The sequence below is a fragment of the Saccostrea cucullata genome, unplaced genomic scaffold (assembly GCF_032062105.1).
Source record: "Saccostrea cucullata isolate Sc308-1 unplaced genomic scaffold, CSIRO_AGI_Scuc_v1 ctg1537, whole genome shotgun sequence".
NCBI classification, from domain to species: Eukaryota; Metazoa; Mollusca; class Bivalvia; order Ostreida; family Ostreidae; genus Saccostrea; species Saccostrea cuccullata.
Window position 1 is genome coordinate 86,041 of NW_026921202.1, and position 13,684 is coordinate 99,724.

The window sequence follows — 13,684 nt, forward strand, 5'->3', positions numbered from 1 at the left end:
TTCCTGTAACAAGAGGCTAAAATGGCGCGAAACTCAGAATGATGACGTAACGTCATAATCAGTTTTATTTGTGACGTAAATGAGCTAACGGTAAGCCCAAAATAGGTCTGTGGCACTCCACGTAGTTTTTTAAGATAGGCCCGGCCCAAAATAGGCCCACGGCATAAAGAATGTTAAATATGTATATAATTATATATAAATGCATATTCTGATTTTTAATAGGCAATTTATTTATATTTATTTTTTTTTTTAAATATGGCACATACAATTTTTCTTTTCTTTGACTGTTGGTATTACTTTTGTATTTTACCAAAGGGATATTTTTTGTCTCGAGCAATATATTTGTTAAACCACAACTGTTGCATCCAATATTGCGATCACAAATGTGTACCATGCTTTTTAATTGTTGTATAAATTGACTGATATTAAATGCTACAATGTAACCTACCTATATTTTAGATTGTGAACAGCAAATCGTTAATGAAGATATTATACGGTTTTTCGATTTTATTTTTGTTAACTTAATTTTGTTGTCTCAAGTTTATTGTTGGGTATGGTTAAAACATCGATTTGTAATTGTATAACTCAAGCTATTTTTTTTTTTTTTTTGAGATTTGTGTTTTCTGTTTATAACATATATGTCCAGGTCGTGTGTAACAGCTACGTTTTATGCTGGAAGGGATAAACACATTGTATCCTCATAAACAAGGTAACATCGATCAATAATAATTTTTCTTATTCTTAGAGGTGGAAGATAAGGTCGACGAGTAAACAATATTTTTGGTATGATTCTGGGTTAAGCGAAAAGTCTTAGCCCACAGTGCGAATTTTATGTTCAATGCGTTAAAGGTATTGATTGTTCGAATTGAAGTGTTTGAATTTTTGCTTAGGTTATAGCTATTCTAAGGAGCCTTGCCGACTCTACCCAGAGAAAAAGCCTAGGCAATGTGTACATTATATTTTAAAGACTGTTTATAGTTGTTGTGTGATTAATATATCGTGTTTTTTTGTAACTTGAATTTAAGAATTATATATATTTTTTAAGCCATCTGAAATAGAGAAACAAAATGAAATTTTATAAGATACCGATAACAAAATATATTATCAAACAGTCTGACTGTGTAGCTCAGTATTTTACTTTAACAAATTGGAAAACTTTTTATACTCCGCTGCCTATGCAAATAACAAATCCAGAGATTATTCAACGTTTGTTTCATTTGTTTAGAAATATATCTTTTACAGTACTGTAATAGATTATTTAAATTTATTCAACATTTTTCTAAAAACCGAGGCATGGAGACAGGATATATTCACTGGCAGTTGGTCATTTTTTCCAATTTTTTTCTGTTTTGATTATTTACTTTATTTACTAAATATTTACACTTTGGAATACGCTCACGGGACTTTGTTTGATTTATTGTTCATATATTTTCAGTTGTTTAGTTGTAATAGAATATCGTCTAATTATTTATTTCACCTGGTGAGAAGGTTCAATTAGAATCAGATGTGCATTTTGTGATATCTTGTGTCCACGGTCCAACATTCTTTATAAAGTTGCATGTTGTTGCTCTCGAGTCCATTATGAATGTAAAGATGAAATAAAGAGTGGGAGATTTTGCACATATTGTGGCAAAGAGTTTCATCATATGGATGTGAGAAAGTTTTCTAAAGTTAATGATGGTTTTAATTTTCTTTTCCCGGAGGAATATTTATCTAAAGATGTATTTTTAAATAAACACCCATCCCAATGCACATTTCGAGAAAATATCATAGACGATAATCGTTTTCAATATTCATCTTTATTTAAACTTCTCTGCCAATAATTCAACCAAGATCTGGAAATTTTCCCTAAATCTTGCGGAAAAGATTTTGAATAGTAGGGGGAATTTATCATAACGAAAATTGCGGTAAAATAAGAATGTAACATATCTGATGAATTTGCACTATTCGGCTTACAGAGATAGCACATGCGGCCTCGAAAAGATAAAAGCAATTAAAGATGCAAACAAATAGTAGTTTACCCCTAACTTTAACCCGGACGGTTCCAAGAAATGAATCATTGGAATTCAGTTTTTCTTGTTTATGAAAAAATGTATTTGGTTAAGAGGAAGGAGCGACCAATAACATTTGAGTGACCAGGGGTCAGTAGTTCGAATAAATTAAATACACCAAGTGAAATTAAAAGATTTTGCAAGAGACAAAAAGTAATTTTTAAAACGCATAAGTAAACTAAGAGTGTTTGAGGACAGAGTAATGATAGGTAAAAAATTCAAATTTGAAGTTAAAGTAATTATTGGACATTTTGAAGGCCATCCAAATATGGAGATGAAAAGCGGAGTAAGAGTTGAGGTATAAAATGAGCGGACGACGGACATACGCCAGAGAAAAGCTGGATTGTGTCTGTCTCTGCTTCATTTTATACAGTTTGGAAACTAGAGCCTGTGACCCGCTCTGGTCAGGAAAGGTACTCAGGGTAAAAGGAATTGCCTACTGGAACACCAAAGAATGATATAATAAAATTTTAAAAGCTGAATTGAGTTATTCCGACCCAGCTCAAGGATTATAAGAGTTATTCCACTTGGTGTGTCCTCTCACTAAAATAAACAAGATCCCGGGTGTAAGTAAACAAACTTATAATCGGCCCAATGTCATTCGGGACTCTGCCTCCTCAAACCTCGATGGTTGAGGTGTAATAAACAGTCATCATAGGCTGGAGTCCGAAATGAGGTTGACCCGGTTATAATACGTATATTATCTAACCTATTGTCATTAATTAAAGGGATTTTTCTAAAGCGTTTTAAATATCACAATTATAAAGCTCTATTGAATTTAAATTCAGAAAAGTTTATTTTTGAATAATATGTACATGTAATGCTGTCCGCAGTGTATAAAGTGTATAAAAGGGTGTCGAATGGAAATAACTATTCAAAAGCCAAATCTGATCGTACATGTATATACATGTATACTTGAGGAAAAGAATATTAAGCAATTTGGTCTGTTGCGTAAACCTGTTCAAGCACTTAAAAAGATATTGTGGACCCCAAAAACAATAAAAGTCAATAAGTCATTCATATCTTTACACGCGCCTTTTGAAACTCCATTGAGGTAAGTTCTCGTTTATTTAAATAGTAGAAATATGTTGTTTTTTATACATAATTCAAAAAAATAAATCTAGTGAAATTCATTTTCTCGATTGAAAAAAAATTAAAAAATATAGCCGTTGTATCTTAACAATAAAACCAAAATTAACTAGAAGAAAAGTAAATAAAATAGATAACAAATTGTATCGGACCATTTCAAGAATTAGCGTGCGAGAAAAATTAACGCGTCTCGCCAGTTACTTTAATTCGCGAATATTTACAGCCATGAACCATTCATTTCCCTTAGTGGTAGAGAATGCTTCTCAGTCGTGAAATTTTTCGTCGTGGATTGATTTCAAATGATGAATCGCAAATAACAGATGACAAGAACGAAAAAAAAAATGTTAAAGTAATTTAAAGTAGAATTTATAAGGGATCATTATAAAAAAGACGTTTTTTAAAAAAGAAAATATGCCGCTAAAATTAACAATTAATAAAAACTGAATGGTATCCGTTTTCGTATATCAGAATTTTTTGTACAGTAATGATTACATTGGCTTAAGTTTTTTAATTGGATTTTTTAAAATTTAGTTTTTAGTTTTGATTGTTTGGCATTTAAAGCATGAAATGGTTTAGTCCTATAGCATTAATTTTATGGCAAATTATTGAAAGAAAATTTTATTCATTTTATGTTACATTAATTATGTCATATTTCCAAAAATAACGTATGCGTTTAAAAGAAAAAAATGAAAACAAAGGGTTTTCTTTGATTTTTATAGAAACAGTTTTTATTATCTACGGTAGACAGAAAAAGAGAGAGACAGTTTTTACATCAAACATTATTTATTACATGTAGTTTTTGGATTTTGTGTGATTTATTGAATGCATTTTTACTCTATCAATTGTTAGGTTTCCTTTAATTATTTATATTTTTACAGTGATCTTAGAAGAGATGGAAAGATTCAGTACCATTGCTCTCGGTTTCTGCCTTATTATATCAACTTTATACATTCAAGGTAATAAATTGATTGATTGATTGTATATTGTTTAACGCCAAGTCGGCATCAAGGTAATAGAATACTCTCGTAAAAAAAAAATATGAAACCCGGGATTTAGAACAAAATGCATACATGTATGATTTAATTTATCATCCGAACGGAAATACATAACATTAAAAAAAATAACACGTGTAGCACAAATTTTCTTTAATAGTTTATAAATATAAATACAATGTAGTTACATGTAAAGTATGATTTACAGGATTAGTTTTACATTTGTTTTATGTATGTGGAATGGGCTTAAAACCATCAGAACATTGAAAGGTGTGTTATGATTTGAAAATTCGGTGAAATGCTGAAATATGTGAGAAAAAATTTGCGTTTGAATTTTATGCTGGTGTTAACGTTATGAACATTACTCACGACAACCTGAATGTGCGATTTGTCAGACGTCTTAAGCCTGAGTCCTAAGTTCTAAGATTTAAGGCATGCAAACCTAGATACTGTATACGAGATAAATACATTTGGTTCCATAAGGTTTTGTCATTGTCATTGTGTAATCGTTTTGTAAACTTTGGAAATGGGTGAATATAACAAAAGATCTCTTCAAGACATGTCAAAATCTTTTGCTGAAGCGGCATCTCGCACTCCTACCGCTACCTCACAGGAGCAACAAAACCCATCTCCTATTTGTACTTCAACGCCAACATCGCTATCTACTAATGGCTATGAAAACTTAGATCCACAACTCCAACAGTTCAACCCTGGTTTTCAACAACACTATGTTTTAAACGGTCCCTTGACATTATCTCCAGAAGATATTCTAAAAATTGCTGAAGCTGTTAGAGAGGGTATCCGCGAGTCTTTTCGCGAGGAAATTTCCTCCATGATTGAAGAGAAAGTTGCCCCACTTCGTGAGGAGCTAAACCATTTACGTAACGAGAACAACGACATGAGTCGACAAATTGATGAGCTTGAGCAATATGGCAGACGGCCGCTCATCCGAGTATCGGGGATTCCTGAAACAGAAGGGGAAAATACAAGTTTTAAACTCCTTGAGGCTACCTCAATTGCCGGAATAGAGCTGTCAAAAGATGATATCGTTAACTCGCACAGAGTTGGAAACCCCAAAAAACAACGAACAGGTCCACGCCAAATTATAGCTCGCTTGAAATCTGTTGACACTAAATTTCATGTGCTTAGAAATTCCTTCAAATTTCGCGAAAACGAGGAAACCAAGCAAATTTCGGTCAATGAGGATTTGACAAAATTTCGCGACAGACTGCTCTTTCTGTGTCGACAACTATGCCGTCAAAATCGCCTCCAAAATGCCCGATCCTCCAATGGAAAAATCACATCAGAGACGAATCAGACATAGTCAAATTCGGTGTTTTCCCTCAAAATCCTCTAATGACAAATTTTCAACCCTTTCTGACAATTATTTCAATATGACCCTAAAAATTAAATGTCAATCATAACAAAAGCTACAATCTAATCTATTTTCTTTTTTATGATCCAGATTATACAAACATTATCCATAACTTATCCATAACTTCTCAATTCCCTATACCCCATGCATTTTTTTGCATCTCTTGTTTATTCAATGTATATACATTTTGGTTACTTTGAATATGCACTCCGCAACTTGTTTTTGTGAAGATACCATTTCTACTAATGTGTACCTTTACAGTTTTACCACAATGTTAAACCCTTTCAACACAATTACACAATTTTTGTGTTCTTTTATTCACAAAAGTGTACAGTATATTACTATTCACGTTATCTCTATGTACATATTCGCTTTCCAATTGTTTTTCCTGTTTATTTTGTGTTTATGTTACATGTATTCGTTCTATTATTTTTCTGTTAACTTTTTGAACTATGCTTTATATCCAAACTTTCTTAGTCATGCAAACAAATATGTGTATTCAGTTACTGTAGTTTTTGAATGTGTCATAAATTTAGCAGCTACCGATTGCAGCTTTCTGTTTAAAATATACTTTTGTCACAAGGTAGATAATGGGTAACTCCATTGAACAATATCGTGCTGAAATCGGCCTTTGTTATTTATCTGGCAGATGTACATCAAAAACATGTTTATGGTCGTTTTTTCCATGCGCGTGTTTTTTTGCAACTAATGAAAAATGTTTTTAGAATTCTTGCTAATTGCTTGACATCCATTACCCTAAAATCTGTGTACATAAACTTTTATTTACAATTTTTCACATTTGTTCTATTGGCATGTGGTGATATTGAGGTCAATCCGGGCCCGATTGAAAATGTCCTTGACATTCTACACCTTAATATTCGTAGTATTAGACACAAATTAGATCATTTAAACTCTTTCGTTCATGACTTTGATATTTTATGTTTTACTGAAACCCATCTTGACCAAACGGTAAAAAATGATGACTTATATTTGGATGGGTTTTGTAATATAACACGAAAAGATAGGAATTGTTTCGGGGGAGGTGTCATGATCTATTTTTCTGGTCAAATGCGCCTTATTAGACACCATGATTTTGAACCCTCTGACATTGAATGTATTTGTATTGAAATTGATAACCATACCTCTAAAATCTTTTTGTGCTGTGTATATCATCCTGATAGTGGTTTTTGGACCAAACTTCCATGGTGTGTTGACAAAATGAGTGAAAAATCGGATAAAATAATTTTAGTCGGTGATATTAATGTTGATCTCCTTAATACTCCACAAACACGTATCATCCATGAAATTATTTCAACACATAACCTTGTTAATAATATCCACGAACCTACAAGAATTACACACACGTCGAGCACGCTCCTTGACCAAAATTCTTATCCAAATTCTTGAATCGGGTACATTAGTAATGGACTCTTCCATAAGTGACCACAAAGCTACCTATTTAACGCTTTCTTCTAAGTAATGGTTATAAGCCGAAAACTGTCCATTATTCAGATATTAGACGACCCGAGGCGCGTTAGCGCCGAGGAGAGTCTAATATCTGACATAATGGTCAGTTTGAGGCTTATAACTTACTTAAAACATTTCACCATTTTCGAACACTTCCATTGTTAACTTATTGGACAGTCACAGGTAAGGTCTCGTGCTGCTTGGATGACTACCTGGCACTGTTCAGCAAGTTAGGCCAAAGAAAACCAGTTTTGGGTTTTCTTCTGTCTTTATTAATAGTAGGAATCATCGAGAGGTGTTTTATATCGAGAAATATGAACATTAACTTTGTTTAGTCTTATTTATCCGCATTGCGACATTTTTATATATACTACGCATGCGTAAAAGTCAGTTCTACTAAATTCTTTACAATTTATTCATTTTACAACGCAACGACCACGGAAGAAGACGTACATTTTGATTTCGAACAAAAGACCTTCGGAATCGGGTGTTTTGACGATGCCATTTATCGATTACACCAATATGCCTCAGTTCAGGTTTTTATTGTGAAATCCGGATATATATTCTTATGTTTCGGAATTTGCAAGAAGCAGTTCCTGTTAAAAGGTAATTTTTATAAAGCAAAAGGATTTGAAGGATTTTACTAAAACAACCGTTTATTAAAGCATTTTCTATGAAATTGGGAGATTATTCCTGATGTATTTTTTATAAATGCAATTCTCTTTTGTGAGCAGGTTTCGAACTCGGAAGGGTTTTGCTCCAGCCACTCCTTAGATCGACAGATACTCGCTTAAACGACGCAGGACTAGGTGGACAAATAGTCATAAATCACCGGAGGAAATTACATATTCCGTTGGAATTTTGTGAACTAAATTTTGTGCTAAATGCGGAAAGATGGATATTTCAATAAACAAAAAGCCCAAGGTTGTGTGTAAGAAAACACATGCTTCTCATTCATCTTTTGTGTCCATTGAATTCTATATATGTTCCGTGGATCAATCATTGTGAAATGAATCTATTATATAGCAATGAACGGTGAATTTAGGAAATTTATGATCGGAGCCACGGATGCGTTTACAATAATAAATCTGAGACATTCAATTCACTGGATTATTTGTCCCATTTTCAATAGGATTTTTTGTGAAATATTAACATTTAACGCTACTTATTTCCTACATTGTTCATATTAAATTGTTTGATTTGTCATTGCCTTTTATGTGGTGTTTACTTATTTGCCTCGCCCTTTGTTCTCATTTTAACGTTACCTGTACCTGTCCAATAAGTTGAATCTTATTGGACACCTACAGGTAACTTATTGGACGGGGTGCAGGACAATAACAAATTTATTGAACCAGGTTTAACAAAAGATGACGTCACAAAAATGTTTTAACATAAATTACAATCGATCTTACAAAAGAAAAGTTTGGGCTTATAAAAGAGCTGACTTTGTTAAACTAAATTCTTTAATTGAAAATTGTGATTGGAATAAAAATATAAATGAGGCCCAGACAGTAGATATAGCAACGGAAAATTTTACATCTGAATATCTAGCGTGTACGCGAATGTGTTCCTGAAAAAACGGTTACCATACGTCCTCGCGACAAACCATGGTTTGATTCACTTCTAAGGAAAACAATGAGAACTAGAAATCGACTTCATAAGAAAGCACATAAAACTAAAAAAGATTCCGATTTTGCCGCATACAGAGAGGTCCGAAATTCAGTAAACAATATGAAAAAATATGCAATAACAAATTATTACGACAATATTGATACATCTTTAGAAGATTCAAGCTAAAATAATAACAAACTCTATTGGAAGTTAATGAAAGACACATTCAACTTGAAAATGTCCAACGAAATCCCACCAGTCCAAATACATAATGATAACGGCGAAAAATGCTTTGCTTATTCTGATATCGATAAGATTGAAGCTATAAATTCATATTTTTCTTCCATTTCGACAATTGACGAATCAAATGAAACTTTGCCAAACATGTACAGTTTGTGTAGTGACACTTTCAGTAATATTGTCATTGAGGAAGAAGAAGTAATTGATATTATATCAATTCTTAATGTGAACAAAGCCATAGGTCCTGACTGTTTCAGTCACAAAATGTTAAAATCCACTATTTATACTGTTGCTAAGCCACTCACACTGCTGTTTAATAGGTCTCTATCAAAAAAAAGTTTCCGGTTTTTTGGAAAATTGCTCATGTTATTCCTTTGTTTAAAAAAGATGTCCCTTCCTTAGTTTCTAATTATAGACCCGTGTCCTTACTATCTTGTGTTAGTAAGATTATGGAGAGAATTATTTTTAAACATATGTACAAATATTTCCATTGTAACAATTTGTTTTATCGATATCAGGCGGGTTTTTACCGGGTCATTCAACTGTTTATCTATTACAAGAAACGTATCGTAGTATTGTTCAAAATATTGATGAAGGTAAATCATCTTGTATGGTCTTCTGCGATCTTTCAAAAGCTTTTGACAGAGTTTGGCATAAAGGACTTCTTTTTAAATTACAAACTTACGGTATATCGGGTGATCTTCTGCAGTGGTTTTCTAGTTATTTGTGTAAAAGATCACAAAAAGTTATGTACAAAGATCTGTTATCTCCAAAACTAGATATTTTTGCAGGTGTACCCCAAGGTTCCGTTTTAGGACCCCTTTTATTTCTGATATATGTAAATGATGTTGCTGTAACTATGTTATCATTGTGTAGACTTTTTGCTGATGATAATTCGCTTCAACATTCTTCATACAACATACTTGATATTGAATATAATTTAAATCATGATTTACATATACTGGAACTTTGGTCAAATCAGTGGCTTCTAAAATTCAACCCTTCCAAAACGAAAGTTATTTTTTTCAATAAGAAAAATATTTCTGTTATGCCTAAATTATTTTTTAAAGGTGACAGACTGGAGTGTGTCCCTGTTCATCGTCATTTAGGTCTATTGTTATCACAAAACCTTAGCTGGACAGAATACATTGATAGCATTGTAAACAATGCTTATAAGAAACTTGGGCTTTTGAAAAAACTTAAGTTTAAAATCGACAGGACACACCTTTCAAAATTGTATGTCACATTTATCAGACCCTCGCTCGAATACGCTTCAATTGTTTGGGATGGCTGCTCTAATAATGATGCCGAAAAGCTTGAAAGAGTTCAAATATCTGCAGCTAGAATTGTTACAGGACTTCCAATTTTTGTGTCAAGAGAAATACTTTACTCTGAAACTGGCTGGGAAACATTAAAAGTTAGGCGCTATAATGCAAAAATGACCACGATGTACAAAATTCATAATGGTAATGTACCTGAATATTTGAATGACATTGTTCCAAACAAGCGTTAAAACATTTCAAAATATAATACCCGTAATAAGGAACAATACGCTGCCCCAAGATGCAGATTAGAATTATATAAAAGATCTTTTATTCCTGACGCTGTGAAACAGTGGAATTTATTGAAGACAGAAACAAGGGAAGCCATCTCACTCAATGCGTTTCGAAAAAACTTAACTACAGAAGTAAAAAATCCCCCAATCTATTTTTCATTTGGCAAGCGTTATACAAATATAATCCATACTAAACTTAGACACAACTGTATACTTAATTATGATTTACACAAAAGAAATATTATTAATAGCCCTTTCTGTTCATGTGGAAAGTATGAAGATGTTTATCATTTCTTTTTTGCCTGCAGAAATTATCCAAACGCTAGGAATAATCTTTTTCATCGCCTATTTTTACTTGACGAATTGGTCAATATTGACACAAATTTGTTATAATGTGGTGATGTAAATTTGCCTGTAGAAACAAACACATATATTTTTGCTGCTGTGCATAAATTTATTAACGAATCTTGTAGATTTTAAATTGTTATATATCTGAGCAAATATTTCACTTGTATCTCTTTTGTATTTATATTTTAATGTACTACATATATTTTAATTGCATGACATATAGTTATATTTAAGGAGAGGAACTCGTAAGTTGAAAGAACTTGTTTCCAATCCTTTTGTTTATACAATAAAATATGTTCAAAACATTTGTTTTATTTAAATTGAAATTTGAAGATAAACAGTTCGCCTCAGAAGTCCAATGAGATAGTATACATAATTTTTATTGACTATGATTGAGGACACGCTTGATTATGTTAGACCCCGATGGATGAAATATTGACCTATACATAGGGCAATAATTATCAATGTTGCACTAAACAACATTAAGTAAGAGTTTGTTCTATGAAAAACAAATCAATGAAATGATATTTTGTTTAAAAAAAACAAATATGAGTCTTGACTGCAGATTTTGTTCCAGTGAATATTCCCTCGATTGTTTATTTTTTTTTAATTTCCTTTTGTGACGTTATGTATTTTTTTTTTTGGAAGTCGTGACGGTATTATAACGTCTCATTAATGATCAGAATTCAAATCAGTGTAATTATGATAAAGCTCTCTTTGCCAGTCAATAGTGAAAAATAGAAATTTAGACCAAGGTCCCCGCATCCCGTGAGTTGTAATTAAGTATATCAAAACTATTTAAAGTTGAATCTAGGATCGCAAAAGAGAAAATAAATCTTTGAAACGTTTTAAATATGATATATGCCAGCCTGATACGAAGATACGATGAAAACCGTACAACAAACTGAACGCAACACCCTGTTTAAAAAAAAAAGAATTAGAGTTTTTGTAGCATATTATTGCATAATAAACATTAATTCATGTTATCTATTTAACACAATATCTTTAATATGTTTGCGATAAGCAACTATCTACCTTTCTGCTCTAGGTTTAGAGAATCGAAACCGGGCTTTGCTTGTTATGTATTTGTTTTGCATCATTACTTCCTGTACTAATGAACAAGTATGTAGAATTTTTAAACGAGGTAGGTTATTGACAGACAAGTAGCTGAAACAGGAATATCAGCGATTTTCTTTATATACATCATTTTGTAAGTTCTACGGACGATACAATGACCATGTCAGCAAATACAATTCATTCAAATAATGACTGACGTTTTTCATACCAAATGTTAGTCCATAATTTACACAGTTGTTGAATTGACAACGGAATGTTCTGTTATTTTCCGATCAAGACAAGGAGCACACGGCGAATGTGGCCGGTCGGCAGGGGCCTCTTACTTCTTAATTGCACCTAATTCCACCTCTAATGTTTTGGAAGTCAATGGTTGTTCTGCTCCTGTTTGTATTGTTTTATGGGCTTTTGGGCTAAAATACTATTATTTATCTCCATATATTTCGTTTCAACCAAAGAAAGCTTTTATTATTTTACTCGTCCACTTGTAACTTTTTTTTATCATATAGGGTCTTTTGCAAAGGAATGTTCAGTAGATGATGGATACACCTGCTTGAATAACTTCTTCAATGCGTCCAGAGGTGCTATGTTTAATCACAGGGCAAGTTGCAGGTAGTCCTTTATCATCTATTCACTAATATATCAAAAGGATTTCAACTTGCTCGGTAAATATTACAATTTTCATTTTGCCGAAGTCAATCATATCAAACTCTTTGATCATATATTCTTAAAGTTTTACATTCATATCATCAAACAGTTTGTTTGGATTATTACTTAAGGAATCACCGTCTAGTTTTGAGGGTATGCCAGGGCATCAACAATAGTGGGAAACATGGGATAATTTGCATAACGGGCGAAGCCGGTTATGCTAAAATTATCCCATGTTTCCCACTATTGTTGATGTCCCTGGCATACTCTCAAAACTAGACAGTGATTCCTTATATTTCCATTTTTACTTGAAATAACTTTCTTAAAATAAATTGAAATACCGTCTAATTGAGTAGATTTGAAATGCACAAGGCCCCATGACGTCAAATTTTACTATAAAAAAATAGTCCCAAAAACACGAAACAAATTTATTGATTATTTAGTTACCGTAGTCAAATATCAACATTTATAAAATAAACAACAAAAGAATTTTAAATAATGATCAAAGTAATCTTGTTCACTTTAATTATATATGTGACCTAGATTTAGGTTGTCGGAAGCACGAACATATATAGTCACTATGTCACTTCTCCGCCGCCATATTGAATGCAATGTTGCAGTTGATGAAACGGGAGTTGGTCAGCATGGTCAGGAAACCGATTTGTATGGATGTTAAAATGACAGAAGAAGTTGAGTTGCTTAAGAAGTCGGATGGTAATGACTGAGGGACGATGTCTATATCAGATGATAAAGTACGTGCAGATCCATGTGGCAATGTCAATTTCTCCACGTGGCTGTTACGGAAGTGGAGTTCTCGGACTCGCGAGGCCCCGGTGATAGTGGACAGCGTTGCGCTAGTGACTTGCTTTCGAACCGAAGATAATTCATTATTTATTTTGTTTGTTAAAAAGATATATCATATCAAATTACTTAGTAAACAATTAAACAAAACATCTATTTTTTCTTTAGTATATTTATACGCCAATGATATACATGCAGGTTGACACCTGACCTTTCAGTTATATAGAAATATACATACCACAGGGCTTCACTTTTGTAGTGTTTATCATAGAGAAAACAATTGGAAATGGAAATATTTTCAGATCAATTCTATCTTAATCATATCAGCTGATCACTTCTAGTAGTATACAATAAAGTTTGCAATTACTTTTAAACGACAAATGCATATGGCGCATCGTACCTTTTTGTGGTTTTTCACAACTACATAAACACG

The 13,684-nt window shown here is 32.6% G+C and overlaps 1 long non-coding RNA gene across 1 annotated transcript; it reads left to right on the plus strand.

Moving 5' to 3' along the window:
* Positions 1-660: 660 nt before the first annotated feature.
* Positions 661-12,408, plus strand: LOC134259462 (uncharacterized). The gene is made up of 3 exons (XR_009990363.1): positions 661-709; positions 4,019-4,096; positions 12,312-12,408. It is a non-coding gene; the product is annotated as an uncharacterized LOC134259462 (long non-coding RNA).
* Positions 12,409-13,684: the final 1,276 nt, after the last annotated feature.